Here is a 23669-nt window from a genome sequence, read left to right as displayed (position 1 = left end):
TTTCATGACAAGCCAAAGGTTAGTCAGCTCCCAGGAGCTTCCTATGACCTTAGTCTTTCAGATCACCCAGTATTTATCGTTTGCAGGAAGTTCATATTTCCCCAAATGTTAAAACCAATTCCTCATAAGGAGTCTTCTACTATTTGTATGTTCTCACCATCACTCTTAGGTTAGGATCCAAGTTATTTTGATTAATGGGCCTAGATAATAGCAATGAAACATCTTAATGTCAGACTACTAGAAACTACTAGAAAGCTGAAAATGCCTCATCTATCTTCATCCCTTTGTGATGTCTGATATATCCTCAGCATTTAAGCTACAGAAAGCATCCCTGACATTTCCCAGTTGTTTAAATACAGTAATATTCTGCCTTCTTTAAGTAGTTTGCTTTCTTATGCACTGCCCCCAAGTTAATGAATTCACACAGAAAATGAAGGAGAAGCTGTACCTGCTAAAGGGCACCAAGTTCAGACACTTGACTTAGGAACACAGCATCCCTGGCTTTTCCTGTTACATGCTTCAATTAGATTCTGTCTATTCCTGCCCAGATTTCCACCAGAAATTACCATTTGGTAGAGCCTAAAATTTGTTAAAAACATGTCAGGTTAGGTGGACTTCAAAAGAGAAATGTAAAATTTCAGCATCTGTGATTCTGTATCACCCAAGCAACTAGAAGCTTCAAAGCTACTTACTGTGAAGAGGGCAGCCCACTCAAGCCCTCCTTTCCAACTACCTCAACTACCTCCAATCTCACACCTTCAATGTGCTCACCATGAAGTTGCTCTTTTATCACAGTATCACAGTATCACAGTATAGCAGAGGTTGGAAGGGACCTCAAGAGATTATCAGGTCCAACCTCCCTGCCAGAGCAGGATCACTTAGGGTAGCCTGCACAGGAATGCATCCAGGTTGGTTTTGAATGTCTCCAGAGAAGGAGACTCCACAATTTATCTGGGCAACCTGTTCCAGTGCTCTGTCACCCTCCCTGTAAAGACTTTTCTGCTCATGTTGAAGTGAAATCTTCTATGTTCAAGTTTGAACCCATTGTTCCTTGTCTTATCACTGTGAACCACTGAAAAGAACCTGCCCCCCTCCACTTGACACCCACCCATTTATCAAAAATTCTCAGCAGTCACATGGTCAGGAAGGAATTTTTGTCTTAGAACCCCCTGTGAGGTGGTATTTTATCTATATCTATGGTGTGCAAAACAAATATTAATCATCTTGATACTATTCAGATAAAGGAAGGAAGGAAAATCTAGATCTTCAGTAAGTTCTGGTAGAATGCATCTCAGTAAAGGTGTGTTGGACTAGGTAAGATCTGGTTCAGCACCCAGTACCAGCGTAAATATCAATATGAAATAAGAACATCAGACTTACTTTCTAGTCTACTGACACTGGGAAAAAACACTGGGAAAAAATTTGCCTTGCTTGTTTAACCAACCCATGGGGCATTACTGGCTCAGGCAGTTTTAGAAAGTGAGCTAGTTTTCAGCAGTAGTATGTACAATTTGAATTTGATAATTAATTTAATAATCAGGTTGTCATTTTCTAATGGGCCTTTGAACCCTTTGTCTACACAATTACAGCTCAAAAGGTATGAACCCCCTGAGCAACTATAGTGAGATTATTGATTAAAAAGAAAAGGAAAAAGTTAAAACTACAATGAACTTCCTGACACTGGAGTTTCGTCTTTCACATTTTCACCACCACAAGGACAATAGCAGCTAAAATCACTGTGGCTTCCCCTTAAGGAACTCAGCAAACACACACACACAGACACTATAACATGGGTGTGCTTCATGCAAAATTTCCAGGGCTTGGTCACCATGGCAGCCCAGAAAACCACTTGTATCCTGAGCTACACAAGACGCATGGCCAGCAGGTTGAGGGAGGTGATTCTGCCCCTCTACTCTGCTTTTGTGTGACCCCCTTGGAGTACTGCATCCAGCTGTAGAGTCCTCAGCACAGGAAAGACATGGTTCTGTTAGAGCAGGTCCAAAGAAATGTCACCAAAATAATCAGAGTGATGGAACGCCTCAGCTATGAAGAAAGGCTGAGAGAGTTGGGGTGGTTTAGCCTGGAGCAGAGAAGGCCCCAGGGAGAGTTTATTGTAGCCTTTCAATACTGAAAAGGGGCATATGAGAAAGGAGACAGTCTTTCTGTAAGGGTCTGATGCAATAGGACAAAAGATAAAGGTTTTAAACTAAAAGTAGGTAGATTCATACATAAGGAAGAACTTTTTTACAGTGAAGGTAGTGAAACACTGGAATGGGATCCTCAAAGAGGTGGTAGAAACATAATATCTGGAAACATTTAAGGTCAGGCTGCACTGGGTTCTGAGTAAGCCAGTCTAGTTAAATATGTCCCTGGACGTTGCAGAGGGACTAGATGATCATTAAGAGTCCCTTCCAACCCAAACCATTCATGATTATTCTATTATTATTATTATTATATACATTATTCTGTCATGACTTATCAATTTTCCAGTACATTTGGATGAAAATAGTCTTCCAAAAGTTATCCCCAACCAGATATTAGAGGTGTGGATAGAGTGCTGCAAACAATCAAGCTAATCCTTTTGAAGAAGATCCCCTCACCACCTTCTTTGAAGAAGACCCTTTCCCCAATCTGAGATGTTGTTGTTGAGAGTGCATTCTCATAGTCCACAGACCTCGAGAGTTAACAGAACTTAGTGTAATCCACCAGTAAGCAAATATTCCAACAAATATTCCCCCAAACCCTCACTCTTCCTACCTCTTTGGCAAATGGAAGATTTGCTGAGAAGATGAGAACAGCATGCAGAGTTAGTGTCTAACACAGAAACTTTTAGGACTCTCACCTTTTTTGTCACATCAGCATACTTTGTTGTCTTCTCAAATGGAGCAGCAGAAAAACTAGTTACCTCTGCTTTGTGCAGATCTTTTACTTGAACAACTATGTCTGATCTTCCAGGAAGAATGAGTTAAAGGCATGACAAACAGGAAGAACAATCTAAGGAAAGGTAAAAGGACAAGTGTTGTGCCAGATGGTTAAGTGAAAAGCAGAGGGCAAGGAGGACAGAGAGGAAAGGAAGGAGGACATACAGAGGCAAAGCAAATAGAGGAATGAGATACAGGGAAAGAAGCAAAGAACAATCTCAGGGCTGAGATGCTTATTGCAACTTGAGCAGTGAATAAGAATGTGAGATTAGGAGCAAGATGCAGATGCAGGGAGATTTTTTTTTCATACTTTTTTTGAGTTATTTTCACATGTGTCTGTTATGTGGGTGCTCTAGGAGCTGAGAAACAGCCCAGAACAAAATTTCCTCCTCATTATCACTAAAGTGTGGAGTAGGAGGCATTAGGAAATGCAAATTTTAGTGTTATTTCCAGTATGGTTTTCATAATAAGGACCAAGTAGGAGGGATAAAAAGCTTTTACAGAGAATAGAAGACGTATACATGTAAAGGGAGAAATTATTTCTGCAGCTACTCTATGTAGCTGTCTTTATGTAGTCTTGTAAATTAATTTGGTATATTACCAACTAATTGTTAACATTAGCCTTGGAAAATTATGATCCAAACGTGCCACAAACCCACATGTTTCAATCTTAAGCATACAGATGCATGGGACTCTGTGCTCCAAAGCACAGCCTTAATTCAAGCTGAGGACTCTGATGCCATCACAGTCAGCAGGCCGACAACTAAGGATGTAACTAAGCACTTTGTGGAACTGTCACCAAACTGCCCTTTTCTCATTTAAGTCCCTTAAAAGTCCCTCTTATAAAAATATCACAGTATTGAACATTTCCAGAGTGTGAAAGTGGGAAAACTGAAGTAACCATTATTCTTCCTGTCATATCTAGGGCTCAAAGTGTTTCTGGATGAATTTTCTGTAAGTTGTCAATGGATTTCTGGGACACATACATGGTGAAATTTATCATTAAAAAAATGATCAAAGGATAAAACATTTCTGCACATTCTATTTGCTGTAATGAACAAGTGTAGGGTAAGATATAATGGAGCATTTTATATGGTAATTGTTGCATATATAGGAGAAGGTTCACTTTAGGCTCAAAACATTTACTAGGGAGAGAATTATGATTTGGCTGATGCTGCCTCTTTCCTACTGCGCTGGCACTGGAGGGTTTCAGGTGAATGATATGATGCTACTTAAGACAAAGCATACATTTTCCTTCAGCGTTGAGAAGCTCTTCCTCAACTTAAAGAGGATTGGTGTTTTCACACATTGGTCTGTGTTCTTATGAAAGAACCGAAGGAGAAGCAATCTGAGGCTTTGCTGAGAGCAAAATAACATCATTTCATCTCTCAAAGTGTGAGGATTCCTGGGGACAGTGCCCAGCTTAGCTATCAGCTGCAGGCCATTGAGTGAATAAGTACTGCTAAACATCTTTGTGACTTCTAACCTTTGTTAAAGTGCTTGGTGTATTAGTACATGGAATGTTTTTCTTGATATTTACAGATACACAAAGGACTTCCTGAACAGTGACAACTTGGTGTGCCAATATTTACAGTTCTGCCAACGGACCCCTTGAAAACATCAAGGGGTCTGGAAATCCCTCTCCTGAGCCTGGCAGCCAAATTAAGTTTTGTCCAGTTAAGAATATTTTCAGCTTTGCTCTGGCTGGTGTCTTACTCCCAGCTGAAAATCATTGCCTCCCTCAGAGCATAAGCCAACATGACTGTTATCTACAGCAACGCTTCAGTCATCAGGGTAATGCATCTGTGCCACAGGGCCCCAACATCCTGGAAAATCAGAGTGGAACTGCTTATTCATTCCCAGTAGCACTGGGCACTGTTGTTTTAAAGGGGTTTTGCTTAATATTCTACAAAACAGACAAGGAAAGTAAAACCCATCAGAGAGACTCCAGAATGCTCCTATGTAATGCTGACCAGTGCATTCCTGAACCTGTCACAGGATGGCAACTAGTGCTGGGGGCAGCCAGCAAGGGAAAGACTCTGGGAGTACAACTGTTCATATAAGTAAAAAGGTCACGCTTATAATTTAAGGTCAATGGCTAAATGTGTATATACTCTAATCTGGTGGGAGTTCATTGTAAGTTAACATCCAGAGGCAGTTCTTTGTAGTGTAATAACTCAGTAGAGAAACAAACAACCCCATGAAATTAGTTCTTTTCTACCAATAAATAAAGTTAGCTGGCATAGACAGAAAGCAAAGAAACCTTCTCAGCTTGCCCTGCAGCCCAGAATATCAGAGGAAAAGTTGATTCCTTCTAACCTTGGCTGCCTAACTGTGGTCTCTGGATAGGCACCTTGAAAATGTGCTGGATATCTGAAGTGAGTTCAAATAACTCTTGAAGCTATTTATCCCTTCAGGAACAAGGACAGAACCTCATCTCCACCTGTAGCTCCTACCCAGCTCTTCCCAGAGAGGAGGTATGGTGAGAGAGGGAAAGCAGAATCAAAATGGAGCCCACTCCATTTAGATGAAGTCTTGGCTCTGTGTAAAGTTACACTAATGGCAAAAGAGATATCTTCCTCAGGTTATCACAGGACTTTATCTTGCTAAGGTTAAAATGGGACTTAGTTACTGTGCAACAGACCTGTCATGACATCTGCAGAGAGCAGCACAAAGATAGCTCCAGAATGTATTAATTTTTTAAAAGATATTCTGGAATATAAAATGGGATTCTATCAGTAGTTATGCAATTATAGTAAAATGTTCAAGAATTTTAGTTGAATTTTAAGCCACAAGTTTTTATGTTATGAATACCTGAAAAACTCATTACAGGATACAATTCAAATTGGGTTTTACCTAAAGATTGTGTTACATACCCTTAAAGAATTTCTTTATGGCAGGCTATCAGAGTCCAAGCAGTGGACGCGTGTTGGTTTGCTAGTGTGATCTCAAGGTGCAAAAACTCAGGCAACCACATCAGGGAGTTCACTTTAATCAACAGTAAAACTTTCTTGTCTGCCCAGAAGATGGTGGTGCAATAGGTAGGGAAAAGTGAGAGGAGAAAAGGAGAAAGTAAAATAGACTAAAGAGAAAAAAGAGAAAGAGGTTTATGGATACCACCAGTGCAAGGGTCCAAATATGTCTCTCTGATCCCAGGTCCAGTCCTGCTGGTCCTTCTGATCCTTTCATGATCCTGGTGGATCCAGTTTTGGGCACCTCAATACGGGAAAGATGTGGAGGTGCTGGAGTGCTCATAGAGGAGGGCAACAAAGCTGCTAAAGGGTCTGGAGAATAAATCTTACGATGAGCGACTGAGGGAGCTGGGGCTGTTTAGTTTGGAAAAGAGGAGGCTGAGGGAGACCTCATTGCTCTCTACAACTACCTGAAAGGATGTTGTGCAGAAGCTGGTGCTGGTCTCTTCTCATAGGTAATTACTGATAGAAGAAGAGGGAATGGCCTCAAGCTATGACTGGGTAGGTTTAGACTGGACATTGAGAAACAATTTTTCACAGAAAGAGTGGTCAGGCATTGGAATGTGCTGCCCAGGGAAGTGGTTGAGTCACCAACCTTGGATGATTTTAAAGGTAGTTTGAATGTGCTGCTTGAGGGTATGGTTTAGGGGTGAACCTTGTAGAGTAGGGTTGTTGGTTGGACTTGGTAATCCTGAGGGTCTTTTCCAACCTGAATGTTTCTGTGATTCTGTGATTCTGTGAAAGCTCTCCTTCAAGTCCCATTGCTAGGGAGACATCTTTTATAACTGATTTTACACCTGCAAATGTCTGATCTTCGCCTCACTCTGCCCCTTGTGCCCCCAGGAGTCAAGCTTCTACATATGCCCAAGGAACACCAGGGCATCAGTCCCTTTTGGCAGCAGTTATGGCTCTTCATTCTGCAGCAATAGTCATGGACAGTTGAATGATCCATCATACTGGAGAGGTATGGACAGTTAATACCCGGTAGGTCTCTTCCCACAGGACCTGCACCTGCAAATCCGTGGAGACCACATTCCATTGTACAAGCTCAGTAACTTATTCAGTAACTTAGTATGGAGCAGGCCGCTGTGAACTCATGGTAAGATGTTAGCCTGAATATTATTCCAAGTCTTTGGAGCATGTGGTTTCCAATTCCTGATGACAATGATGAGACATTGTCTCATTGGACCACTCCTTACACAGGCTATATGGTAAACACAACTATTCCATTTGTCCAATCAGTAGAGTACATGTGGAAGGTTCATGTGTTGAGGCTGGATGCCCAAGATGCCTTTTAAACTACTTTCCAGAGTGTCCTTCAGGAAGTCTGTACACTCTGGCAATGATCTGACTGAGAATATATATATATTAACTTTGGTATAATCACTGATGCTTTATGTGTAACTTATTTCCCTTTTTTTTCCCAGGAAGGACTCCAAGATAGGCCACAGAAAAACTTGTGTGAGTAATATAGACTCACAGAATAAGGTAGTTTGAAAGGAGTCTCTAAAGTCATCTAGCCTGCTCCTTTGCTCAAAGCAGGGTAAAGAGCAAAGTTAATCCTGTCTGTTCAGGACGTTGTTTTGAAAACTATCAAGGCTGTACATTTCCACAGCCTCCTTGGGTATCTCTTACAGTGATGCATCATTCTTACTGTGAGTGATTTTGTCCCTGTTCCCAGCTGAAATAAAAATTTCACAGTGAGCAGTATAGTGTAGGCTTTCCCAGAGAACTGTGAAGTCACTGATTACTAATTCAAGTCTCTGAACTGCACCTAAGTAAGGCATTGTTGATTTGGAGAGAAAATGCATGTTACATAGCATCAGGCATTGCTTCAGGACATGTTCTAAGAAAAACTAAGATTAGATTAAAATATTTAAGATAAAAGGATGCTCTGGGTGATGTTAACAATCATTATGTAGATTGGAATGGAAAAAACTTTGCAAACAACATGAAGGTGATAGAAAAGAGATGGACAGAGATTGTCATGTATCTTTCTCAAAATAGCTTTCAGATAACCTTTCTCAGAAGATATTTTGGTCTATCAAGTCACATAATCTAAAAAGGCCAAACACACGAATTGGTATTTTGAATGAGAGTAGTCTGAGCTTCTGTTTCTTGACTTCTGAGTAGTTCTTATAAAGGACTCATTCAAATAGAATTATCACTGCAATATTTCAAAGAACTTAACATGTGAGAGTTATTAGGAAATAGCTCTGCAACCAAGCTGTATTTTCTTTATTGTGGTGCCATGGTAGTGCATTGTAGAGGTACCCAGAGAAAACCTTTGCAGTGAAAGTTGATGTTTATCCCACAATTATGATCATGATGCAAAGGCTTGACTTCACAAGACCATAGAGAAGCCATCATGATTTATGACATATATTTCAGAAAGGCAGACAATGTATTTCAGTTTATTTGTCACGGCCCATTGCTTGCAGTAGCAAAACTGTTCTAAGGAAGAGAGTACAGGACCAAACAAGAGATGTGACATGAATTTCTATCCCCTCAATAGTCTGCAATTCTGAACTCATGTTTTCTGAGAGATGCAAATGAAGTTAAGGTGTCCCAAAATGGCCAGTGATGATCAGTCTCTCCATTTTGTGGTAAGTTCAAGAGGACTGACAGGAAAGATTCCATTGCAAGAGGAAGAAAAAGGTTGTTCTTCACTATGGCAATCCTACTGATTCATTCTCCCCTTGTAACAAAGCCTTGGACAACTACCTTGTGCTTAGCTACATGTTGTGGCCTGAGATCTGATTTCTTAATCAGGTCTTAATCATCCAGGTGGCATGGGTAAGAGCCTGGGCTGTTCCATGACAGAAGTCAGGCTTAGGTGGCTTTTAGGTTTGCAGTTAAGCTTTGACTTGTGCTTTACCAGCAACAGAAACACACCTTTAATGGCCTCAGTTTTAAGATCTGCACTCTGATATACTTTTGAAAACAAGCACCTCTTAAGGGGCCTGAGGTTAGTCACCTCGTGGCATTAGTCATATCAATGGCCTGAACAAGCTGACAACAACTTGCTTTCTGCCTCTTCTAGTATTGCCTTTTTCATCCCCACAGGGCTCTGTATGGAAAATACCTACATTGCAATGGGCTTCTTATGCCACACTCAAACCCTTGCTGGGTTAAATGGCCAACATAACATCAATTCCTCAGTTCTTTCAACTTTGTATTTTGAACACTGGTTAAAATGCCCACCAACAATACTGAAAACTGGATCAAGATTTTTTTTTTCCCCAACCTTTGAACCCTTCAGTTGAAAATCTCAGGCCAAGTAGGTGTCAGATTCCTGTACCATTTATTTCTATTTTTTGTTCAGTTTGATTGTTGGCAGTTTGGTCACATTGGCAAAGTACATTACATTCAGGTCACATCTTAGAATGAAACAAAAAGCATCCAGACAAAAACAATAACAAAATTAGTAATCTTACTGATTCTGGGAGAAAAAGATAAATAACAGCATCTATTTAGGCTTTATAAAGAACTGTTGGGGGCCTTTTTCGTTTGGGTTCTTTTAATAGCAAATACTTAATGAGTTCTCTCAGTTTTCACCAATCTTTTTGTAACCAGTGCACATTATGTACAGTACATCCAGGCAGTGGCCAATGTCTTTGACTTTATCATTTCTTTTCAACAGTAATAAGATCTTCAGCAAAGCACCAAGTTACTCGAAGTGAATAAGCAAAATCTATTCTATGTGTTGTAAAAGGAAAGGAATTCTCTTGCTTTTTTTCTCCATGAAAATAATTTGTTCAGGAAAAATAAGGAAGGTAATGATATTTTTGCTTGTATATGACTATATTTGGACACAATTTGCACTTTTCCAAAGTACTTCTGTGGTTTGCCTTCCTGCCACTTTCATTTCTACCAGCACTTGTTAAGCATTTTGATTTTTTTTTCAATTAAAGAGGAATAAATGATGCTCTCTGTTTTTCAGTATCTCCAGAGTAGAGTAAACCACAGACATGAAGCCACTCATCCTCATTATAACCAGAGAAACACCCTCTGGGTACAGAGAAGGAAAAAATAGATTAAAAGCCTACTTTTCTGTCAACAACTTCTTTTCAATGTGTCACACATACTCTGACATTGTCATTCCTGGATAATAAGGCATGGCCTATGTTGTTAATGGAAGGCATCATTGTGTAGTCTTGTAAAAGAAAAATATTGTGAGACTTTTTTGTCTCCTATCTGCATAGATACTCAACTAATGTAGGCTTATACTCACACTGAGATTTATTCCTTCCATTGGGCCTCAGCACTACAGGCTGAAGTAGTTAGAAGCATCCCAGATATCACAGAATCAATAAGGTTGGAAAAGACCTCAAGGATCATCAAGTCCAACCTGTCACCCAAGACCTCATGACCACTAAACCATGGCACCAAGTGCCACGTCCAGTCCCCTCTTGAACACCTCCAGGGATGGTGACTCCACCACCTCCCTGGGCAGCACATTCCAATGGCTAACAACTCTCTCCGTGAAGAACTTTCTCCTCACCTCCAGCCTAAACCTCCCCTGGCGCAGCTTGAGACTCTGTCCTCTTGTTCTGGTGCTGGTTGCCTGGGAGAAGAGACCAAACCCCTCCTGGCTACAACCTCCTTTCAGGTAGTTGTAGACAGCAATGAGGTCTCCCCTGCGCCTCCTCTTCTCCAGGCTAAACAACCCCAGCTCCCTCAGCCTCTCCTCATAGGGTTTGTGTTCCAGGCCTCTCCCCAGCCTCGTTGCCCTTCTCTGGACACGTTCAGGAGTCTCAATGTCCTTCTTAAATTGAGGAGCCCAGAACTGGACACAGTACTCGAGGTGTGGCCTAACCAGTGCTGAGTACAGGGGCACAATGACTTCCCTGCTCCTGCTGGCCACAGTATTCCTGATCCAGGCCAGGATGCCATTGGCCTTCTTGGCCACCTGATGGTCACACTGCTGGCTCATGTTCAGCTGTCAATCAGTACCCCCAGGTCCCTTTCTGCCTGGCTGCTCTCCAGCCACTCCAACCCCAGCCTGTAGCGTTTCATGGGGTTGTTGTGGCCAAAGTGCAGCACCTGGCACTCAGACTTGTTAAATGCCATATATCATGGCTTGGTTGCTCATTCAGACTGTCCACCTTGGGATGCAGTGTGAACCATGCCCAGAGCACCCCAGTGCAGTGGCAGGGACAGCACACAGCCTTCTCCTGGAGTTTCCTTCACAAAGTTCCTTCCCTTCGCTTAAGTTAGTATTTTCATCTCTGGTGGCACATAGCCCTTCTTTCAAAACCCTGGGCTAATATTCATTGTCTTTTTATCCTTAATCTTCTCTTTGTCATATTCTGAAGTAATCAACTGGCATCTGAAGTTCCCAAATATCCTAAAATGTTTAATGAATAGTACACCAAGCTTGATTTAAAACTGGAACTCTTAAGAACACTCTGAAATACTGAGAAAAACTTCTTACCCTGGGATCCTTTTTCTCTGAAATCCTTTCAGTATTTGGTTTATTTTAACTTCCCTGCAATTTGAATATCACAAGGAAAGGGTCTCACAGTTTGACAGCTACTGCTCACTCCTCAGTCTGCAGTGCTGGGATTTGTTCATTGCCTGCTGGTCAAACCTGTACAGCTCATCCCTCATCAGCATTTCTTGTTACATCAGCAGGGTGGGATTAGTAGAGCATAAGGCTGCACTGTGTGCACATTAGATCTTCAACCCTGTAGTTCTTCAAAACCCCTGATTAGCAGCTGCTGGTGCTGAGGTAGTTTAAACTCATAGAATCATGGAATACCAGACTAGAAGAGACCTCGAGGATCATTTGTTCCCTTCTAGTCAGTTGGTGCATGTAAAATCAGCAAAACCTTTACATCAGCCCCCCAGTTCACTGGGAAATAAACTCCATGCCCTCTAGTCTCTTAATATTTAATGATTAGACAAAAGATGGCAGAGGTTCAGAAGAGCTTGAGAAAGGCTAAGCAAGGAGCACCTAGAGCTGCTCACATTTTATATGACAATAGATGTGTTGGGCAACTATCAAAGGAAAAATGAAAAGGAGTTTAACTCCCTCTTCTACTGTAAAACACCTGGAATGCACAGTTCTCATTTGTGTTCTCCCATCCATGGGTTTTCATGACTGCAAATGTTTTCCACTCAAGGACACAGTTTCAATATGAAGCACATACCCTCTTCAGGGTTTTAAACTAGATTTGAAAGGGGAAGGGGTTGAAACCAGTCTCTCCAGACAGGAGTCTGAGAGTGGTAAGAGACAGTCGGGGGTGAAACCGGCAGCCCAGCTGAAGTGCAGGTACACCAATGCATGCAATATGGGTAACAAACAAGAGGAGCTGGAAGCCTTGGTACAAGAGGAAAACTATGGTGTAGTAGCCAACACAGAAATGTGGTGGGATGACTCGCATGACTGGAGTGCAGTAATTGATGACTGTAGGCTCTCAGGAGAGACAGGCGAGGGAGAAGCGGTGGAGGGGTGGCACTGTACATTAGGGAGGCTCTAGACACCATGGAACTAGGGATTAAGGATGGTCAAGTTGAGTGCCTGGTGGATGTGGAGAAGGCTGTGGATGTAGTCTACCTGGACTTCAGCAAGGCCTTTGACAGAATCCCCCATAGCAAACTCCTGGCCAAGCTGTCAGCCTGTGGCTTGGACAGGAGTGCTCTGCACTGGGTTAAGAACTGGCTGGAGGGCTGTGTCTAAAGTGTGGTGGTGAATGGTGCCACTGCCAGCTGGCAGCCTATCACTAGTGGTGTCCCCCAGGGATCAGTGTTGAGCCCCGTCCTGTTCAATATCTTTATTGATGATCTGGACAAGGGCATTGAGTCCATCATCAGTAAGTTTGCAGATGACAACAAGCTGGGGGCAGGTGTTGATCTTTTAGAGGGTAGGTGGGCTCTGCAGAGGGACCTCGACTGGCTGGACAGATGGACAGAGTCCAACAGCATGAGATTCAACAAGTCCAAGTGCCAGGTTCTACACTTTGGCTACAACAACCCCATAGAGAGCTACAGGCTGGGGACAGAGTGGCTGGAGAGCAGCCAGGCAGAAAGGGACCTGGGGGTACTGATTGACAGTAGGCTGAACATGAGCCAGCAGTGTGCCCAGGTGGCCAAGAAGGCCAATGGCATCCTGGCCTGCATCAAGAATAGTGTGGCCAGCAGGAGCAGGGAAGTCATTCTGCCCCTGTACTCAGCTCTGGTTAGACTACACCTTGAGTACTTTGTCCAGTTCTGGGCTCCTCAGTTTAAGAAAGATCTTGAGTTGCTGGAAGGTGTCCAGAGAAGGGCAACAAAGCTGGTGAGGGGTCTGGAGCACAAACCCTATGAGGAACAGCTGAGGGAGCTTTGGGTGTTTAGCCTGGAGAAGAGGAGGCTCAAGGGAGATCTTATTGCTCTCTACAACTACCTGAAAGGAGGTAGTAGCCAGGTGGGGGTTGGTCTCTTTTCCCAGGCAATCAGTGACAGAACAAGAGGACACAGTCTCAAGCTGTGCCAGGGAAGGTTTAGGCTGGAGGTGAGGAAGAAATTCTTCACAGAAAGAGTGATTGGCCATTGGAATGAGCTGCCCAGGGAGGTGGTGGAGTCACCATCCCTGGAAGTGTTTAAAATAAGACTGGATGAGGCACTTAGTGCCATGGTTTAGTTGATTAGATGGTGTTGGGTGATAGGTTGGACATGATGATCTTGAAGATCTTTTCCAACCTGGTTAATTCTGTGATTCTGTGATTTTGGGTGTGAGACCGAGCACCACATTTATTCTGCATTTGTTGCCTGAGCTGAGTTTCAGTCCAGTTCAACACTGTTCTTTCCTGTTATATCTTGAGCAAGCCTTGCTCCAAACTCAGCAAAACTTCAAAGCTGTTTCAGCACTGGAGCTGTTTATTCCAGTTATGTCCACAATGGTATTTTTAAAACCTAAGCACCATTCTCCATTGAATAATACAAAGCTTCTGTGTTAGCAGTAGAAGGAACTACATGGTGAAGTTGTTTCCAAAGATAGAGACAACTCATGACAGTCAAGCAAAATGTAGTTGTTGTACACTGATGATGTTCTAAATGGCCCCTGTCCTCCAGAAGCCACATCAAAATCATCTGCAATGTAATTTCACTCAAGTAAATAGAGATCCTGTTGAAGTCAATGGAATTACAACAGAGATTAATTTGTCCCTTAAAGCTTTAATAACAGGAAATAACCATCTGGGTCTATATGCCTGCTTTATGTAATTTTTATAAGACACAGAGTGGCAGTCTTTATAGAAAGACAGATTATTATTGTGTGCTACCCAAGCATCTATCCTCAAAACCAGACTATATTCAGCAGGAAGAATGCACGCACGCTTGTTTCACTTACTGATGTCTTTCCTTTTTTTACGAATGTGGATGTTTTATATTATTGTGGTAGATGTCAGTAAGATCTCAATTCCCATAATCCATGTTCCAAGCAATCCAAGTTATGCAATTCTTGAAGCCTGCAACTCTATTAAAAATATATAAATAAAATAAACAAGTCTCCCTTCAAGGATGACATGCCTAGAGCAGTGGCCTTAACTTATTGCCTTTCTGCATCATTGCTCTGTGGAAATGAAATAGATTTGCCAAGTCTTAGAATCATAGAATCAGTCAGGGTTGGAAGGGACCACAAGGATCATCTAGTTCCAACCCCCCTGCCATGGGCAGGGACACCCCACACTACATCAGGCTGGCCAGAGCCTCATCCAGCCTGGCCTTAAACACCTCCAGGGATGGGGCCTCAACCACTTCCCTGGACAACCCATTCCAGGCTCTCACCACTCTCATGGGGAAGAACTTCTTCCTCACATCCAGTCTGAATCTCCCCACTTCCAGCTTTATTCCATTCCCCATAGTCCTATCACTACCTGATATCCTAAAAAGTCCCTCCCCAGCTTTCTTGTAGGCCCCCTTCAGATACTGGAAGGCCACAAGAAGGTCACCTCGGAGTCTTCTCTTCTCCAGTCTGAACAGCCCCAACTCTTTCAGTCTGTCCTCATAGGAGAGGTGCTCCAGCCCTCTGATCATCCTGGTGGCCCTTCTCTGGACACATTCCAGCATGTCCATATCCCTCTTGTAATAGGGGCTCCGGAACTGGACACAGTACTCCAGGTGGGGTCTCCCCAGAGCTGAGTAGAGGGGGAGAATCACCTCCCTTGACCTGCTGGCCACACAGGTCTTGACATTTGAAAGCAGCATATTTGCTCACAGGGATTTAGTTACATGGGTTCATCCCAATATTAATTGAAGCTGTATTGTCAGATCCACAAAGACAATGCAGGAAATTTGCACTCTCCCAGAAAAAGTGAATTTTCACTTGTAACCTCAAGTGCAAAAGCAACAGTTTCATGTCGAGAAAAGTAGTATCAAATCAATTTATAGTAGTGATGTACTGTCTCACCCCAACAGAAAACAAAATGTATGCAAAGAGATTAAAGTGAGCACCTTTTTATGTAGCCATGTTCATAAAGTCTCAAAGGCACCCCTTTTAATCTGATTCACTTCAAGAGACACAAAACTACATCAGGTTTTATTGACTTTAAAGAGAAGGCCCAGTCTGAGACTGCATCTTCCCCCTAAACCTCTTTAAAACTTTGTAAAATTTACTTTCCCATCTACTGTGAAGGTGTCTTGGGTCTCAGTGAGGATAAATTTGCATGCATTTAAGACTAAAAGCAGAAGTTGAAGCATATTAAACATCTTAAAGAGAATTATAAGCCTGTTTATTACTGCTAAAATGAACCTTTTTTGTGGGAAAACTAGTGGTAGAGCTGGTTTCCTCTGTGTCTTTGTATATAAACCTCATTTGAAAGCATGATTCAGTAGGCAGGAAACTGAGCCACTGAAATAAAACCCTTGAAAAATGCAAACTGTATTAGGAAAGCTAACAATTGCTGTTTTCCTTTTAATGGTCTAACTTTCTTACACGATTATGATGGGATTTACCAGAATTAATTCCATGCATTAAGGAAGCAACCCCTTCCCCGTTTCACCATCTGCGATGTCATGCTGCGGTTTTAATAGAATTCTGTGGGCATGATATAATTACAAATCTAGTAAGGAGTTTGCATCTGCAATATGTGTCATAATACAATGTGTAAAGTTTTACTAGTGTCTCTTCAGAAAGCTCTAAGAGATACAACCAGCCAGAAGCCAGAAATGTGCTAATTAAGGTATACAACAAAACATTAATCAAGGGATCTGGAGAAGGAGGAGGGAAAGAAACAACTTCAATTAGTCACACCATTATGTGGCATCCAGCATAGCCTGAAAGAAAAAGCTAGCTGAACTGATGAAACAGTGAAGGAAAATAGCCAGGAGACCTGTCTGGCATGCAGTATGAGGGTGAGGATCACACATGGACTCTGCAAATCCATATGAGCTTCTGACAAAAACCATTTTCAGAACAAAACAGTCAGCACTGAGGGCACGGTGCATGAGCTTTTCCAATAGCACTTCCCCATATTTAGTTTCCCAAGACTCATGTTTGAATAACAATTATAATAGGCAAGTTAAACATGCCATACTAAAGAAAACAATGCTTAATTACTCTGTAAGCCTCTCTTCACAGTTGGGTAATGCAGCATGCTTCCCTCTGGGGGTACCATTACAACTGTTAAAAGCTATGCCATGTATTAGGGTTCAGTTGCTTCAGCCCTTCTGTGCCTACAGTAAGGACCTTTAACCTGTTGTCCTGAAGCATGCTTTGAACACTACAGTAAAGACAAGGTCTCACAGAGGTGAGACAGGGGCCTCTGATGTAATAGGAGGCAGGAGGGTAGCTTCCATGAAATGCCTTTGGGGAATAAAGAGGTGTCCTTCTAAGAAGGTGGCATGGCTGGCAGCCCAGCTGAAGTGCCTCTACACCAATGCACGCAGCATGGGCAACAAACAGGAGGAGTTGGAAGCTATCCTGCTACAGGAAAGCTATGACATAGTGGCAATTACAGAAACTTGGTGGGATGAATCCTATGACTGGAGTGTGGCTATCAATGGCTACAAGCTGTACAGAAGGGACAGGAGTGGAAGAAAGGGTGGAGGTGTTGCCCTCTATGTAAAGAAGCAGATAGAGTGTGAAGAGCTGTCACTAAAGAATAACCATGGGCAAGTCAAAAGCTTGTGGGTAGGAATGGGTAGCATTTACTCTTGTTGAACCTCATGAGGTTCACCTGGGCCTACCTGCCCAGCTTGTCCAGGTCCCTCTGGATGACATCCCAACCCTCTGGCATATCAACAGCACCAGTCAACTGGGTGTCATCTGCAAACTTGCTGATGGTGCACTCAATCCAGCTGATAAAAATATTAAACAGTACAGGTCCCAGTATTGTGATGGTTTAAAACTGTCTTTGTAATTTTTCTTCTCAAAGTTCAAGCGAAGAAAGCTAAAGAATGTAAATAAGTCACTATTGGGTGTAAGAAAGCAAAATAATGATTGTTCTAAACACTTCCTTTGGATAGATAGAAATGTTTAAGAACCACTACTCAAAACAAAGTTGGGCAGTCGGGGTCTGAGCTCTCGGCTTCCTTGTTGGGCTGTCTGCTGCTGCTTCTTCTCTTCTGGCTGAAGATAACACACTGACCTTGGTGAGCTAAGTTAACAGCCTCTCTGCTTCTTAACTCTCTGCTTTCTGCCAGGGAGGTCTGGGGGGAGGAGGCCCCTGGAAGAGAGGTCCCTTTGGAAAGGCCCCTTTCAGGGGAAGCAAAGGGAGCTTGGTTGTGCTTTTCAGTTGATTGTATATATTTGTAAATGTTGTGAATTGTGTATATTTGTACATATTCATTGCATTTCATCATAGATCGTAGATTTGCTTGTAAATACAGCTCTCATTTGCTTCCAGACTGAGCTAGCCTGGTTATTGTAGGTGGGGGGAATTTCAGCTCTCACACTGATACAAGTATGTATCCCTGAGGGGCACCACTTGTCACTGCTCTCCATCTGGACTTCAAGCCATTGAACACTACCCTCTGGATGCCACCATCCTGCCAATTCCTTATCCACTGAACAGTACACCCATCAAATCCATATCTCTCCAACTTTGTGAGTAGGATGTTGTGGGGCACCGTGCCAAAGGCTTTACAGAAGTCCTGATAGATCACATACATAGGTTGTTCTTTGTCCACTGACAACAGTCAATTTATTGCAGAAAGGCACTAGGTTGGTCAGGCAGGATTTGCCCCTAGTAAAGCCCTGCACTTTTCCTTCCTACAATAACTTCAGACAGGGTACTGCAATAATGAAATCTGCTTAAAAGTTTTGGGTTAATTTGTTTTTTTCTGTTATAGAAAGATCATGTCTGAAGAAGTAAACCCACATGTCACCTGCACCACCTAGGGTGCATGGGTTTGTTATGATTTCACATCACACTGTGCCCACAATTCAGTATAAATACCATGACATTTACTTTGGGATTTTTGATCAATAAAAACCAACAGGGCATTAACTACCTCATGAGGACCAAGACAGCTTCTGCCTCATCATCAAAACCCTATTTTGCTTCTTATTTACGCTTTCTGGAAGCTTTCTTATCAACATGGTGATCATGGTATTGGCATTTAATATGATTATTTGAAAGGTCATAAACAGCACCAAAATATTCAGGAGTAGTATTAAAACAAACAAACAAACTCTGAAAATAATTTGGAGTACTAATAAAAACATAAAATATCAGGGATGTTCATTATAGAATTATACAAGTCAGCAAGGTCACAATCACATAACTCTTCAGCTGGCTAAATTTCAGATACACAGTCTGACAGCAGCAGAATGATGTCTGCATTGCTAGAACACCAGATTGTAAGTTCACATATCTCTAGGAAAGATTGCTTCACTGATGGTCGAAGCAAAAATAGGTTCTTCAGGATACTGCAGCACAAACCCTATGAGGAACAGCTGAGGGAGCTGGAGTGGTTTAGCCTGGAGAGGAGGAGGCTCAAGGGAGATCTTATTGCTCACTACAACTACCTGAAAGGAGGTTGTAGCCAGGTGGGGGTTGGTCTCTTCTCCCAGGCACCTAGTGACAGAACAAGAGGATGCAGTCTCAAGCTGTGCCAGGGGAAATTTAGGTTTAATGTTAGGAAAAAATTCTTCACAGAAAGAGTGATTGGCCATTGGAATGGGTTGCCCAGGGAGGTGGTGGAGACACATCCCTGGAAGTGTTTAAAAAGACAGGATGATGAGCTTAGTGCCATGGTTTAGTTGATTAGATGGTGTTGGGTGATAGGTTGGACTTGATCTTGAAGATCTTTTCCAACCTGGTTAATTCTCTGATTCTGTGATTCTGGGTATGAGACTGAGCACCACATTTATTCTGCATTTGATGCCTGAGCTTCAAGGATATGGGAATGAGCAAATAAATGCTGGTCAGCCTGAGTTAGTTTCACCAAGGCATGTAGTCACAGTAGGAACAAATATTGTCCTTGTCTGCTAAATGCAGTCTGGTTATGTTTCACATAAGAGAGGAGAAAGCATAGTTCCCCCCAGGTCATCATTGCCACATCATCACTTTGAAAACCTGGAGAAACTGAGTAGAATATTGGGCTGCAAGGGATTGGTGCTAAGCATAAGATTATTTAATTCATCCAGACTTGGGAAATAATTACTTTCATCCTTCCTCACTTTTTATGTTTTCTTTTTTTCAAAAACAGTTCACAATTTTGCCTTTCCAGAGGAACCCACTCCTCTCTTTAAAGACTCCATCTGTCATTGCCTTTTTAAGAAATCCAAGTAGCTTCTCTTGCTGAAATCTTTTACAGTCTGGTGTTGGTCATCTGTTTTTTTCCAGATCTTTAGCCAATGTTCTTTATCGATTTTTATACAGGTTCTCTAAAAGCCTTGTCTTCAGACAAGGTCTTTCCAGTTCTAAGATACTGGCTGTCATTCAGTACACATTCCTCAGAAATGGCTGGTGAAGATTAGCTTCTTTAAAGCTGTAATTCCACTTCTGCCTGCCTATCCTTCTGAAAGGTTGTATTAATCAAATAATCTGGGAAGCCAGAGCTGTGGCCAAGTCTCACTCAGAAATTGTCAGAGCTTGCTAAGTGCTCTCCACTGTCATTCAAAGCTAAACCTCAATAAACTTTTCTCACTTTACTACACAATAGCTGGAAGTACACTGAGTCTTAATTGCAGAGAATTTAACATCCACCTTTACTGCAGTAATGTTAATTAACAAATGCTTTCAGGGTGCCATAGTAGTCAGTGTCATCTGTTCCCATTAACATCAAGTTACAAAGATATTTAAATATGAGAAATTGGACTCGATAGTCTCTGGAGGTCACTTCCAGCTCCTAACACTCTGTGATTCTGTGATTCTGTGATTCTGTGTGATTTACTGAATATGAAGTAAGGCATTTGTGAAACTTCAGAATATCCAACTATAATATGAACAATCACGTTCTTTACTATTGTTGCTTACTGATTCAGTTGCAGTAGGTAAAACCTTTAAAGGACCAAGTTCCTGTAATTATGGAAGAGACACTGGATGAAAGAAATGTGTTTATGTTCAATGATCCAATTCTTGTCCCGTATCTTGAAGGACTAATGGAGTGTGAAGCTTTATATCATGTGATTTGATTATTCTAGGATAATTGTATTACCTAGAATTATAAATAGCTGTTGATGAATAGCTGGGTCATCAGGTCAAAAACAGCTCATTAACAGCTTTCAAACAATGAATGGGGAAAGTATGGAGAAGAAAAAGGCTGGATTCCCCCAGTATGAAGGACTTGTAGAGCAACTCATTAACTGTGTGAGGGCACTGGAAGACTGAAAAATCCTAGTCAGACTCTAGAACTACTACAAGAAACAATGCTGGGAAAGACCTGATGATCAGCTGCCTGATGTTGATGTCCAGAATTATTCTTTATGATCAATATCTCATATTATCATGTGCTGAACAAACACTAGAAGACACTATTCTCCTTTCAGCTCTTATAGTAGAAATAGCACCCAGGGAGAAGGTAAAAGGTGAGAGTTTGGCAGATTAACATTTAATCTTATTTCTATTATAGCATTAATTTTGTTTAATTGTTTTTTTTTTTTTTTACTAAGGGAATTTCAGACTTTATGAAGGGATGGGAAAGGGCAGGACTGTTTCTTTTATGTAGCTAGCAGAGGAAATTAAGGGGTAACAGGAGAAGAGGTGGAAACTGAGAAGAGAGATCTTAAAAGATAGTATAGAGCATGAAGAGCATTTATTTTTATAGTCTCAAAGGACTGGTTGGTGCTAAACAAAATTTAAGGATTATGTCTCTTGTTGTATTTCTGAGAAAAAGCTTTGAAAAATAATGGTTTTCTAAAAGTCTATCAGAGGTACAGATAAAGAAACAGCAGTTTAACCCTCATTACATTTTTCAATGATCTGGACACAAACATTCTAAATATTGGATGCCTCTGCAGATACAGAGAGCTTGGGAGGACAGCAGAAAAAGACATTTTCAGAAAATTAGGTGACAGGATCACAATATATTTTTCTTTCTAGAAACAAATGATTTGAAGATATCTTTAAGCGGTTTAAAATAAATGATGGTGGCAATCAGCAGGGTAGCACAGGTGTAGCTGAAATCAGGTTGTGGGATTTCTGGAACTTTTTCACTCCTCACGAGATTTTACATTCAGTACAGGTAGAGTTTTCAGCAGGATCATCTTTCAAAGCATCTGCAGCACTTCAGAGAATCTTCTCTGTCTACACATAAATCATGTAATAAAACACCCAGGGAAAATACGGCTCTGGGTTTTGGCAGATAGGAGCAGAAGGAAACTTTCCTCTCTAAAGTGGATCAACCTGTAAGGAAAGACATACCTCTACAAGTATATGAACTACTACAAATTATTCTAATAAAGTCTATCTTTCCTCTTTTGGTTTGTTTGCTTATTTGTTTGCTTTCCCTATGATAAATAGGGTCATATATTAGTAAGCAGGGTTCACAACTATTGTAAGTTGTACACATATTTTGCTCAAGAAGATGTACCACCTAGGATGCAGTGCCCATTGGGTTGTACCACAGAGGCATCAGCTCCTCTCCAAAGTGGCACATGCTACTTCATGAATAAGATGGCATTAATTAGCAAACACTTTGTGAATCATGTGAGTCATAGCTGCTCCCAAGTGTCTTTCATTATCTTAACATTTTTTATTGACAAACTGTTCTGGTTCGAGTTAGAACAGGACTAATTCTGTTCAGTGACTTTACTTTTCAGCTAAGTGTCTTCTAAGTGACTACACTTGCTGAAGATAGTAAGAGTATTTCTGCAGACAGTGTCTGCTTCTAGAAATGATACCACCTGATACTTATAGTTAATACCAAGGATTGGTATATAGACCAAGGTCACTGACATATCTTTTGTACCGCACTGGGGGTGAAGTAAAAGGCCACAGCTGTGGGCAGGAACGGACTTGGAGAGATGACCCTGAACTGGCCAACAAGAAAGTCCATTCCATATACACCACATTCAGTATAAATCTGAGGGATCACTCGTGTCAAGTTTTCTTCTTCAAAGGCCAACATCTGAGGAGGACTCTGTCTGTTCTGCCTTTGATCCCAGTCTGTGTGTTCCTGAATCCATTTTCTGAATCTAGCTCCCAAATTTAGTTCCCTCCTGTTGCTGAGTCCAGTCTGGGACTTTCCCAGTGCCTGTCCACAGCATCAGTGGTGTGCCATCTGGGAGATCATTATTGGCTTTGTATATATTTGTGCAAATTCCATTTTATTGTTATTTTTTTAAATTAAAATTACTTTATTTCTCCTTTTTCAGTCTGTAAGTGTCTCTCCCTCATTCCCTTTCTCTTCCCTTTGGGAAAGGAGAGGGGTTAATAGAGAGTGTCTGTCACTTGTCAAGCAGCTGGCCTAGCCCTAACCCTTGACACAAACAGAAAAGTCCAATAGCCTATTGCTGAGCAAAGGCTCACTCTGGGTTCGGTCTTGGCTGTCTTTCATGATCCCATGAATGCCTCTATGGAAAGCTAGCTCCAGCTTCAGGACGAGTGTTAATTCATCTGTGAGTATTTCCTCTGAGCTCTGGGCAATCAGGGAGCATTGGCTAACCCCTCATTTCAGTCAGCTGCAAGTTCAGAAGAGCTTTGGCCTCGCCATCTGTGCAAAGGCCACATCTTGGCACACTTCACCTAGCTTCCTTCCCATGAGGAAGACAGCTTGAATGCTGTGGGTACAAGCACAGTCATTATTTTTGTGACAAAATAGCACTAATCTATTTATATACATTATGCATATGTATGACATACACAGAGGACAGTTTTCTTACGACGGTATTGTTCAGTATTTTTAACTCTGTTCCTCTGAAGCATCTGGTATTGGATTCTTTGGAAGTCCTTCCCAGCACCAGTCAGAACTTTGGTTTGAATTTGGATATCAACCCCCATTTTCCTGATGCATAGAAAATTGTGCAGGACTATATAATGGAAGTCTGAAAGGAGAACTACTGCTAATGAAAAGAAATCAACTTGGTGAATTTTCTTGGAAAACAGTAGAAGTAAAAAAAAATATCACTTCTTAATAGAAAATGCTGAAATCAATCTGTGCTGTTGCCTTGCAGTCAGTGCCTCTTGCACTGCACAAGAATTCCCTTGTCTGTAACGAGACCTCTCAGGACATAAGGATGAGTAAAGGACCAGCAGAGCAAGACCAGTTCCTTTAAACTCTTTAGCAGTGATGCCATTGTCTAATTAGCACTTGATTGTTGCTCAGATATAGGAATCATTGCAAATTGAGCTAGTACCCTTCAGGATCAAAATGGAAAGTCTGCAGTAAAACGGTACCCACCGGT

This window comes from Indicator indicator, chromosome 1, assembly GCF_027791375.1.
Source record: "Indicator indicator isolate 239-I01 chromosome 1, UM_Iind_1.1, whole genome shotgun sequence".
In the NCBI taxonomy this organism is placed as follows: domain Eukaryota; kingdom Metazoa; phylum Chordata; class Aves; order Piciformes; family Indicatoridae; genus Indicator; species Indicator indicator.
Note: the sequence above shows the minus strand (reverse complement) of the source record.